Below are 9333 nucleotides of genomic sequence, written 5' to 3'. Positions count from 1 at the left end.
GTTCAATTTCCCTAATCATTAGGTGTTCTGCCATGGAGCTGCCAACCTCCTCTTCATCGTTTGGCACTAAAATTTCCATTGCTTTTCAAGAGAACCTTTAGGCTGGACATTCCTCACACTCTGGTCCAAGATAAAGGTCAGTTTGTTTGGGAGGACTTTGGAGCTCTCTGTTCTTGTAGCCTGCCTTTCACCCGTGGAAACTCAGTGAGCTCCTTCTATGGAGCTGTTTTGGAAATAGTGGTCCACTTCTTTCAGAGTGACAGCCTTGTTTTACCAACATGGTTCTGGGCATGAGCAGTAGCCTCTGATGTTGTTGGCATGCATTCCCTAACTTGAAAACTCTACCCTACTAATTAGCTGTGCCAGGGGTGGGGCATGGGGGTCACAATATTCTTTACCTCCAGTGCCTGGGGTAGACCCTCTCCAGTACAAGTAATGTTGGGTGGAAGAATGGCATCTCGTACCTCTTGGTCACACACAAGTGCAATACAACCTCTGCAACATAACCTGGGAGGGAGATTAAGAGATGTTTGCAACCTTTTCCTCCTGGGAAGACATCATAATCCTTGACAGGAGGTGGGAGAAAAGGGATTTTTCCTTTTCTTGGCCAGTGATGAATTCATCTTACCAAGACCAGAAAGCAAAGTAATAGCTGGAACCAGAGTAATGGGATGACTGAGCCAAGGTGTGAAATTAAATAAAAATATAGATTTGGGGACACCATGAAGATTAAAGGAACCCATTTCTCATGAAGATGAAAGATGCCCAAGTGAAGCTTCCCTCATGCTGACCTTAGAGGTAGAAAGTACAGAGTGGGTTACGGCTCATTGGCATGGATACTTGTGTTCTCTCAAGGTTTAGTAGAGTTTTAAAAATAAATGCATGTATGTAGAACAATTCCCAAATGGTTGTTTGGTTAAAGAGTATCTCTTCACACTGCTATTGCAGAGTAGAAGTCACTGGGTCACTCGATTATTAGTTTTGTCTGCTGGAAAGTTGGTAAGAGAGTAGATTTTATGTGCTCTTCCCAAAACAAGCTAACTATGTGAGACAATGAATATGTTAATTGGCTTCACTGTAGTAATTAACTATGTATATGTATATCAAAACATCATGTTATATAACTTAAATATGTACAACAAAAATAAAATCTAAAGTAAATTTAAAAAATAACTTTCACCAGCTGTGATTGTTGGTTGGGAGTAACTCATGGAGCTCTCGAAACAGCCATTCCCTAACAAGAGTCACCGAGTCATTCACTTCTTAATTACAAAGAAGTCAGTCTTGGCTCGGTTAAAATTAAGTGGATCACAAAACCATTAGGGAACAAATAAACTCAAGTTATGAGAAAAGGAAAAAGCAAGCAAGGCTATGAATGCAGAATCACAGTCAAAATCAGACATACATTGGCCTTAGTGAAGCTCCTTGGTGATACCTCAAAGTAGGTGGAGGTTACATGTCTCACAGCCAATGTCTGTACAATGCATGGACCATCGTTTCCATTTCTCTTCCGAAAAGTCAAATACAGCTGCCATTCCTGTAACTGTCCCAGGAATAAATGTTCACATCCTAATATCACTAGCTCCCAAGTCCAGTTTAGAGGTTGTGCATTATATATTACCCCAGCATATACTCGTATGAGGTTGTCTCTCTCAGTGGAGGCAGATAAAACAAGAATCCAGATTTTCCTGCTCTGTTATAAAAAGTGGCACAGCCTCTGACTTCCAGGGCTCATATGGTGGTTAATTTATCCAAAATAGGAATGAAATTATTACACTTAGAAGCCAAGAATGCAAATTGTTTACAATAGCCACCCTCATTACATCTTGGGTCCCAGGGAAAGAAAAACTTTGCATTTTCCTTCCACAGATTGTGTTGTAGCCCTGTCTGTGCTACCAACCTGATATAGGACTTTGGACAATCTCTGTCCATTTCTGAAACTGAAATCACCTTCAGGGAAAAAAAACAACAGAAAAATCAGGGCTTTGGGGTTAGAGGGGCCCTCTGAGCATTCCTGACTATGTTACTTCTTGATTGTACAGATACTGATGGCCCCATTCCGGCAACTTTGGCTTCCTTGTTGGGGAGAAACAAAAAAAAAAAAGAAACAAAGATAAAGGTTCCCATTTTTTAAAAATGGTAGAAATTACCCAGAAAAGGCAGTTGCAATGTTCAGTGTGACTTGTAAGTAAAGAAGTCAGAAAATGTGATTTTAGGTACAACTCAACTGACACCACCCTTCACTGGAGACCTAGGGTCCTTGGCACTACAAAGTTTTACTGTGACAAGGAGCCCAGATAGCATCTCTCCAGGCTCTGGGTACATTTCAGGGGTAGAGCAGTGAGCATCACTGATAACCTCAGGCACACTGGAGCCACTTGCAGACTCTGTTCTAGCCAGCCATGTGTGTCTGTCCCCAGGACTGCAGAGTGCCTCGGGGCCAGGACAGGCTCCAGGTTCTTTCCAGCTTGTAACAGATGTTCTGAGCCACAAACTCCCATTGAATTTAGAATGAAATCCCTGCTGGCATATCCTAGAAAACTGCCCTCCTCATACAGATGGGAAAATTAATTTGGAGTCAAGAACAGAGCTTGGAATTGAAATAATCTGTTATGATTTCAAATCACTTTTCTTTCCACAGGATGTAGACAAGACAGGAGGATACAGAAGTCTTTCACAAAAGATATTCATTGATCAGCTTAGATTGTCCCTGCTTGAAAGAGTTATGGTAGGAATGCCAGACCAATAAGACAATCCAAGCCAATGTGGAAAATTAAAGTAAATGTATTAATTTCAGCATTGTTTGTAACTGCAAAGTATTGAAAACAACCAACATGCCTATACAGTGGAGAGTTGTTGAGTAAATGATGTTATAGTGCATCTATGCAACGAAGTATTATGCAGCTGTTCAGAGGAATGGTGAAGATGGCTGTAAGCTGAGGTTTGATTTCCAGATACATTATGAAGTGAAAGTATCTTGTAAGAAATAATGCAAAAGAAGAAAATATTCATTTATCTACTCAATGCAGGAAAAAAGAAACACACAAAGGAAAAACCAAGAGACCATGAAATGATCACCTACAGGGTGTTGTCAGGGATGGGGTAGAAAGGAGAGAAAGAATGGAGATGGATACCTGATTCTGCACAGACCTAACTGTGGAACCATGTTGAAAGTTTCACATACACAAACAAATAATTAAGTGAATAAATTCCATGGATTGGGGGAAAATTCATAATTGTTATATGTTAAAAAAAAAAAAAACTGAAGGTTGGAGACAGAGCAAGGTGGCCAAATAGAAGCCTCCATGAATCATCTTCCCTATAGGAACACCAACTATAACAACTACTTACACAAAAAGAATATAAAAAGTGAAAAGATAACAAAAAAGCAGGTGAGTGATCTCAATACTTGGATCTAACATCATATCACTGAAAGAGGCACTGAAGAGGGTATAAAAACACAGTTTTGAATTGCTGATGCCACCCCATCCCATCCTCTGGCAGAGGCTACATGGCGCAGAGAGAAAATATGTGCACTTGGGAGAGGGGGAGCTCAGTGATTATGGGACTTTGCATTGGAACTCAGCGCTGTCAACACCAGAAATAACACCCAATGCCCACAGAAGGAGCATTTAGATGAGCCTTAGCCAGAGGACAATCACCCATTTCAGCAGTTGGAACTTGAGTTTTGGCAAGCCTCACCACTGCAGGCTAAAGTGCTATGGGCCACTAAATAAACTTGAAAGGCAGTCTAGGCCACAAGGACTACTACAACTCCTAGACAAGTCCTGAGCTGTGCGGGGCTCGGAGGCCAGTGGACATGGGGTGCATGCAACCGAGTGAGACATCAGCCTGGGCAGCTGAAGGAGTGCTTGCATCAGCCTTCCTCAACCCCAGGCAGTGCAGCACACAGCTCTGAAAGAGGCCCCTTTCCTCTGCTTGACATGAGGAGAGGGACAAGTAAAGAGGACTTTGTCTTGCAACTTGGATACCAGCTCAGCCACAGTAGTATAGAGCACCAGGCAAAATTGTGAGGCCTGTCTGGCAGGCCCTAGCTCCTGTATGACATATTAAATTAATGTACAAAAGTAAGTAGCATTTCTATACACCAACAATACCCAACCTCAGTGCCAAACCAAGAATGCAGTCCTATTCACAACTGCCACAAAAATAAAATAAAATACCTAGCAATACAACTAACCGGAAAGGCAAAATATCTCTACTACAATTATGACAAAACACTGCTGAAAGAAATCAGAGGTTACACAAACAGATGGAAAAACATTTTATACTCATGGATAGAAAGAATCAATATTGTTAAAATGGCCATAATACCCAAAGCAATTTATAGATTCCATGCTATTTCTATGAAACGACTGTGATGGTCAATACATAGTGTCAACTTGATTGGATTGAAGGATGCAAAGTATTGATCCTGGGTGTGTCTGAGAGGGTGTTGCCAAAAAGGATTAACATTTGAGTCACTAATTTGGGAAAGGCAGAGCCACCCTTAATCTGCAATTCAAGATGAGATTTGGGAGGGGACACAGCCAAACCATATCACTTAGCCTTGCTTTATTCCTTGCACAGAGCCTGAAATTCAGGCAGAGGTAGCTATTAGGGCCTTCCTTGGTCTTTCCTTAGCATGTACACAGCACTATGGCAAACACACAATGCTATGCAGATGTGTGACCTTCTAGATTCTCTACAATTATGATAGAGATGTTCAAAGACCCCTGAATATCTCATTTTTCACTTTTTCTCTTTTTTTTTTTTTTTNTTTTTTTTTTTCCTTTGGTTTTTGTTTTTGTTTTTTGGTCAGGCTCTTGTTAGCTCCAGGTGGCCTCACTGTCTGAAGTAGCTATGATATCAAAAACTTGTCCCAGAAATAGCATTGTCCATACAGAGCACACTGAGTTAGGTGAGGCTTATATACACTATGAGAAAGAAACTCTAAATTTTAGAGAACTGGCATATAGCTGAAATACTGAAATTTTTCTGGAAATGGAGCTTTTGAAGGCAGAAAGGGGGAATTTTTCTCCCCTAAAGTGACTGCCATGCTACTGCTTTTCACAACCACTCTAGAGTAAGCCTCTTGGCCTTCAAGGCTACCACACAGCTGGGGACAAAGATGGAAATAGAACAAGTTATATTGCCACTAAGCTCTCTGCTATTGCTGAGATTCGTCTGTTTTTTTCTTCAATAAATATGTACTGAATGTATTGTTCAAGCCTTTGTTTACATATTGTTTCAAGCCTTTGTATTGCTGCAAGCCTTGGTTATGTTCCAGAGTTCTGAAACAATGGACTTTGACAAGAATTGTCAGTATTCTCATCACTCCTGTGGAAGATAATATTTTCCTCCCTCATTTTGAAAGTGCTTTTCTTTGTTGCCGGCTTTTTGTAGAGGCTCACTATCAAATTAAATAATTGAACTTCTGGTCCTGTGTCATTTACTCTTTTATCATGAATAGATAAGTGATTTTTTTCACACATTCTATTGCTGATATGGGATAATCAGACAATTTCCCCGTTTACTTGATTAGTGACAAGTATTTCAATGATAATTTGGAATGTGAAACCAACCATATATTTTTGAAATAAATCCCACTTGTTCATGATTTATCACCATTTTTATACACAACAAAATTCACTGGTAATATTTTGTTTAGGCATTTTAACTTTACATTTATGGCAAGATTATCATATAGTTTTCCTTTCATGTAATATGACTGTCATATTTTGTTATCATAAAATTCAGTGAATATCAAACTTCTTTGAAAACAGAAAGGTTTTGTGTTGGTGTGTGTGGCTGCAAACAAACATCCTGAGAATAAAAGTTCAGACACACTTTAACTTATTGGTATGTCACACGAATTGGAAATATTTTTTTTTTCTAAATTTTGACAGGAACTCAGTGAGGACAAGCCCAGCCAGAAGTAGAAGAAAATAGCACAGATGCACAGCAAAAAGGCACACAGCTGGGAAGTAACCACCACAAGATTGCACTAGAAAAAGAGGAAAGAGTGATAGATAATAGATAGATAGATAGATAGATAGATAGATAGATATAGATAGAACACCTGCTTCAGAGAGCTTTTTCCTCAGTATTTCTCTACCTTCCATACCAGATACCAATTTTTCTGAGTGCACTCATAAACCCATTTCGTACCATTACTGATAGCTGTGTTCTTAGCCACCAAGTGAGTAGACACATCACATACTTTTACAAGAGTGCAGAGAGGCAGAACGGTTATTTAGCCTAGGGGTCACATTCCAAAATGACCTTCTTAGACTTTTATCAACAAATAAAGTTTTTGCAGAGTCATGGCAACATAACGACAGGAGTTAAAAGAGCAAACACTAACAATGCAATGGAAACATTTCTCTGTAGTTCATAATGCATTTATATTTTCTGTGAATCTAGAAATTATCTTGCTAATAGTGCAATATCCGGCTTTGTCTTTATGTCTGTGCATGTTTCAGTGTTAATGTGGTAAAAGTAAACACCCCAAATGCACTCATATCTAAACACCGCTGGAAGGGGTGGGTTTCAATTGTTCTGGATATATACAGTGGAAAGAGGGGAGTTGGTCAGAACTGATGCAAGCCCTGGGAAAGGCAGTGGCCTCCTACTGCCTCAAAATCCGCTGGATAAAGTCAGAATGAGGAACAGCTAGGGCAGTCCTGCAACACCCTGAATAGAGGCACAGTCCATGAGGGCTCTCATAAATTATATTGCACAAATTGTTTCACGTTGTCTCTTCCTGGAAGTAAAAGGGAAGAGCTAATGATTCCGGGTCAAGTTGAGGCACCTCTGATCTCCAGCCTCCCCGGCCACAGCGCCGCCTACTGGTGGGGCCCCGCCAGAACTGACATAGACAGGTGCAGCCTCCAGGTGTGCCCACACTCTTTTCTTGCACCATGAAGCTGAGCAGCGTCTCTCTACTCTCTGTGACCATCCTCCTTTGCCTCCACATGGCTCAGCCTGGAATCCTGAAGAGTATGATTAAGGAGTGGCAATCCTGGGTGTGGTTGGGGTTAGGGAATGTTTCCTCTGAGGAATCTGTGGAATGAGCTGACTCTGGTGCCTGGAAATGACTTATGGCTGCCCTTGACTGACCCTGTGGTATTTTTCTCCAGCTGCACCGAAACCTGGATATTGCCCAGAGTTTGATCTTGACTGCTCTTTCACCCTCTTACCTGTGTGCTGGTATGATAAAAAGTGCCCGGGGGTCAAGAAGTGTTGCTTCTACAACTGTCAATATCAGTGTATGGAGCCCTGGTGGACTTTGCATTGAGGTGAGGAGCCCCAGATCTGCCCTTCTCGGCTGCCCCTGAAACCTTCCTGCAGACGCATTTATCTTACAAGTTGAGAACTGCCCGTGCCCCTAGAAATCATTCAGATCAGAGGCTTCAAATTGGGTTGTCCCACAGATCTGCCTCTGAACAGTGAAGGGGGTGGCTCAGCAGACCTCCTTGCTCAGAATAGCACCATCCATTTCACATAAGGGGCATTACTCTTCTCCCCTGTATGAAGGGGACATTTGGACGAAATTATCTTTAAGCTGCTCAAGGGTTATTGAATTTTTATTATTATTTTAACTTTCACAGCACCTTTCTCTTCATATTTAAACTGTAGGGCAAGGGATCATAAATTCACAATTCCTTAGGATAGCTTGCTGAGCATCCCTGATCCCCAGTCCCTGATTCTGGGGCAGCATATCTCATTGTTCTTCGAAGGAGAGTACTTAGCAGGGTTTCTGCCATGGTGCCCCTGGGACACAAAATCATGTCCCCTGCAATGCCATGTCCTCTGGCATTGACAAAGTACCAGTCAGGCTGAACCTTCCCTGAAGCTTTTCACCTTCCTACATCTCTGATTCTCTCTTCTCTCTCAAGGTGGAAACTCCTTAACCAAGCCGGAGGAGATGCTGGTTGCTACAGGCTCAGATTTGGATAACCGGTCTCCAGTTCATCCATGATCTTCCCAGGCCCAAGATGTACTTTTAGAATTAAATGCTTATTAATATGACAAGAAGGCAAAGAGATAAAGTGTTGTATATTTGAAATCACAGAAAAGTCTGTAAGAGTGTTCTCTCTCTGTCTCTCTGTCTCTCTGTCTCTCTCTGTCTCTCTGTCTCTCTCTCTCTCTCTGTCTCTCTGTCTCTATCTCTCTCTCTCTGTCTCTCTCTCTCTCTCTCTCTCTCTCTGTCTCTCTCTCTCTCTCTCTCTCTCTCGCTCTCACTCTCCTTTATGGTTTGTCCCTTAGGGTCTGAAAAAAGGATGTGGTTACTATTTTACATTTAGTTAAGAACCACAAAGGTAGTAGAAGTTTGGACAAGTCTTCCAAAGTTTTATTTGTAACTATTATAAACAAATTTTGGAAAGCCACTTATTCTCTAGCATAGTTTAAGTTGACATCAAATATTTTTATCATAATTGGATAATAGTTACAAGGGACACACTTTTAAGAATATGATGAGTATTGTCATTTAATTTTAAAATATACCTAAATATTTTTAGTGTTTCTAATGGAATTGAATCATCATCTTGATTTGGCAGTAATAACTAGTAAGAAAAAAAAATCACGTTTTTTCCCCCATCTTCTTCCTCTTCTCCTCCCTTTCTTCATTTCCTGAACTATTCAAACCAAAACTATAGGTGAGTAGGTTTGTTTAGAACTCATTCTAAAAAGCAGATGCCCAGACAGGATTAGGTAATCAACAGCGTGTATCAGGGAAAATGCCAGTGAGGGGAAAAGGAGGCAGCCAAAGTGGCAAGGAGAGCATCAGACCATGATGCAGGGCTGCCTACTCTGAAGGAGGTGAGAAGGAAGGAGGAAGAGTCTCAGAATGAAGTACAACACTGATAAAGTACCAGCCAGGCTGAACAGCAAGGCTTGAACTGAAGTCATCTATCAGAATGGTGACTTCAGTTCTCAGAATAGGCCTGTGTTAGTGTTTGGGCAGCCCCCAATCATTGGCTGGGGGTAATCTGAGGGAAGCATGACTTCAGCACAGACATGGTGGCAGATGCAAAGGACAGTAGCTGGGGGCATCCATCAGTTACACACCCTGAAGCAGCAGGAGACCTGAGCGGTGCATTTCCATGCTCACCACTGTCCTCTACCTTGTGCTGCAGTTACTTCTCCAGGTATGGTGATGAAGGCTGGTTATCCCAGCTACTTGGGAGGCTGAGGTGGGAAGATGGCTTGAGCTTGGAAGGCAGAGGTTGCAGTGAGGGGAGATTACACCACTGCACTCCAGCCTGGGCAACAGAGCCAAACCCTGTCAAGAAGGAAGGAAGGGAGGGAGGGAGGGAGGGAGGGAGG

At 41.7% G+C, this 9333-nt stretch overlaps 1 long non-coding RNA gene across 1 annotated transcript; it reads left to right on the top strand.

Moving 5' to 3' along the window:
* The first annotated feature begins 6907 nt into the window (after positions 1-6907).
* On the top strand, positions 6908-8049 carry LOC108313097. The gene is made up of 3 exons (XR_001828924.2): positions 6908-7002; positions 7143-7301; positions 7902-8049. It is a non-coding gene; the product is annotated as an uncharacterized LOC108313097 (long non-coding RNA).
* Positions 8050-9333: the final 1284 nt, after the last annotated feature.

The sequence above is a fragment of the Cebus imitator genome, unplaced genomic scaffold (genome assembly GCF_001604975.1).
Source record: "Cebus imitator isolate Cc_AM_T3 unplaced genomic scaffold, Cebus_imitator-1.0 Scaffold132, whole genome shotgun sequence".
Classification (NCBI taxonomy): Eukaryota; Metazoa; Chordata; class Mammalia; order Primates; family Cebidae; genus Cebus; species Cebus imitator.
Note: the sequence above shows the minus strand (reverse complement) of the source record. Positions and strands in the feature narration are given on the sequence as shown.